Raw genomic sequence first — 3,081 nt, forward strand, 5'->3', positions numbered from 1 at the left:
ATGTTAGAGTTAGGTTTGTGTCGTGGATAGTGTTAAGGGTCCAAGAGTCTCACAATTCTTGGGTTCTTAAGATTATCCCTTCATTTGGTCTAGATATCTATCTTGTATTGTTGTTGTAAGTTTTTGATTTCTTGTTGTTGTTAGTGTAACCTGTGAGTTTTTTGTTGATGTAATATTGTTGTTCCCATATTGTGTTGTGGATTGCTAGAAATTAGGTGTTCAACACCACAATACTTTGTGTTCTTGTTGTTGTTCTTGAATCTGAGAGGGGTCACTCAAAGGGTCCTCGATTCTTTTGAATTTGTGGACTATTTTGGGTGTTTGTTTTGTGTGTTCTTGGTTGTTCTCGTATCACAATTTCTAGCGTTGAGTCTTTCAACTCGTACTTTCTTCTGGTAACCAGCTAACTCTCTTCAGGCCCATTTTTAACCTTTTCTAAACATGCATATTTCTGAATTCAAAATCTAAGTAAAATCTGTATTTTAGTCTGTTCTAAATCTGCTATTGCATTTATCTGTTTGGTATTGTCATACCAAGACTTGCAAGTCATATATCTAAGCCATACATTATCATATTACGACTCTTTCATTCAAATAGTGTTTAGACCACTAAGTTATTCAAACAGTACAATAGGATTTATGTTTCAAAACATATGTCGATTATCTTTTTCAGCATTTCAACAAATGGTGGTCAATTTCTCAAAAAAATCATGCAATTCCTTTGATTATCACATTTAACATTTAAAACAAGAAATTATCCCTCTCTTCAATTCTCAATCAACATAAAGTTCACATAAGATAGTAAAACCCTTGGTTCATGCTTTAAAACATGCAATTGAATAACCCATAACTTGTAAATCAAGAAATAACACCATAAGAGAGGGAAATTTGTTATTCATGTTCTCAATTCATATATATATATACACGAGTAAAATTCAAGTTTAAGGGAAGGCCTCAAGACCAAAACGTTCACAATGCATACCTCTTACTGTAATTCGAAACCCATCATAAACATATGATTTCTCAACATTCCAAAACCTTATTAAAATGATTTCATCATTCCTATATAGTTTAGGAAAACTCACATACCTTAGATTACTTAGGTTGAAGGATGGAAATTATAATCTTGATTCATTTTTAGAAAATCTTGAACTTAAGGATTGATTCTTGATCTTTGATGGAAACCTAATTTCTCTTGTTCTTGAGAGTTAAGAGGATTATGGGTGATGATGAACTGATATTTTATTAGCAATAGCGTTTAATGCATGATTTAAGTCATGGGGTGGGGTTTTAGGTGAGGAAAATACCGAAATACCCCTAAAGAAACCAAAAAAAATTGCAGAAATCTTCAGTTGACGACCTAGGTTGACGACCCATCAGTTAGATGACGACTCATCACCTAAGTCATCACTTTCAAACTTGAATTCCCCCCTTACTGTCCTAAGCTGAGACTAGAGCTGATGGGTTGTCACTTAGTTGACGGTACTTCAACCTAGTTGTCACCTAGTTGACAAGTCGTCAACTTCGTTATCACTTTTTGGTAGTCAGACACACCAAAGTAAAATGAGCATAACTTTCTACTTCGATATCAAATTAAGGTGAACCCGGTGGCGTTAGAAAGAAGACTCAAAAACCTTTCATCTGATATATAGTAGTCTCTCGAAATCATCATATACAAGAAGTTATAGTCGATGGAATTTGACCCAAGTTTAGACATCCACTAAAACTTAAGCGATAGGAAAGTTTTCAACTCTTCTTTGAGTTACGGGACTTTTGTGACCTCAATTCATATTTAAAGGTATTCACACCCTATAGGATTGATCATCACACATTTATTAATAAAGAATCATTGAGTTCGGATCTATACGCTTAGAAAAGGTGGTTCAAACTTTAGCCCTAAATTGCGGGGTGTTACACACCACTAGACTATAAGCGTTGATAGTACGTTGGGAGATCAAAATGATAGTATTAAACTAGCTAAATCATGTTGAAGGTTATGTTGTATAATGTAGTTTACTGTTTATAAGAAAGTTAAAAAAAATCCATGAGTGTAGTGTTTTATGCTAATATACTCATAGGTAGAATTTTCTTAAGGGTTGGCCGTCCGCAGAGAATTGAGAGGAAGTGTAAATAAGGAGGTCCATGAGCAAAGCAAAGTATACCTTTCTCGGCCTTTTGATTAAGATCAAGTGTAGTATTTGTTCTTATCAGTTTAATATCGGATATATGGGTCATTGGTTCACACAATATTAACTCAGTTTTTTAAGGGGAAAGGTGTGGGGTTCAGCCCCATAAGTGTCATTTAAAATTAGCCCATGAATTTAGGAAGATGTTTTGATTCCTTGGGCAAAATTTCAAGGATATGACAAGAGTATGATATATAGACATCGTCCAATAAAATCTTTCTCTTAACAATTTGGACTTTTGTTTCTCTAGTGATGATGTCATTCAATGACATCAGTAGCAACATTAGTTATTATAAATAGAGGCAGTTTCAACTCATTTTAACATACTAAAAACAGAGAGAGAAATAACATAGAATGAATTTATGAAATGGAAATGTTTAGTATGTAGCTAGATAAATAAGCAAGCACCTTCTTCTTGCTGTGTAATGCACATAGCTTAAGTGTAAGTTCACATTGTCAAAACATATAATATCCTGAACTCAGATTGTACTAGTGTTGTGTTAGTTCTTTCAGATGAAGAGATGCTTCCATAAAACTAATGGATAATTGGTTACATTTCGCGTCCTGGGAGTCTTCTGCAGGAGCAAAGTTGTACCAAAAATATAACCTCATCAAAATGCTTGATTCTTAGTCTCTAAATTGTGTCAATTAAATAGTTACATGCAAGAAGTTGAAAGGAAACACTCAGACACACATTGTATCCAAAATAATGCCAGCCCAATGCTAAAGCATGCACAGGGTCCGGAGAAGGGCCGGAGTACAAGGGTCTATTATACGCAGACTCACTTTACATTTCTGCAAAGGGTTGTTTCCATGGATTGAACCTGTAACCTCTTGGTCACATGACATCAACTTTACTAATTACTCCATGGCTTGAACTTATGACCTCTTGGTCA

At 34.6% G+C, this 3,081-nt stretch overlaps 1 non-coding gene across 1 annotated transcript; it reads left to right on the plus strand.

Annotated features, from left to right (window-relative positions):
* Positions 1 to 2,157: 2,157 nt before the first annotated feature.
* On the plus strand, positions 2,158 to 2,344 carry LOC124888188. The gene has a single exon (XR_007046321.1). It is a non-coding gene; the product is annotated as a U2 spliceosomal RNA (small nuclear RNA).
* Positions 2,345 to 3,081: the final 737 nt, after the last annotated feature.

This window comes from Capsicum annuum, chromosome 10, assembly GCF_002878395.1.
Source record: "Capsicum annuum cultivar UCD-10X-F1 chromosome 10, UCD10Xv1.1, whole genome shotgun sequence".
Taxonomy (NCBI): Eukaryota; Viridiplantae; Streptophyta; class Magnoliopsida; order Solanales; family Solanaceae; genus Capsicum; species Capsicum annuum.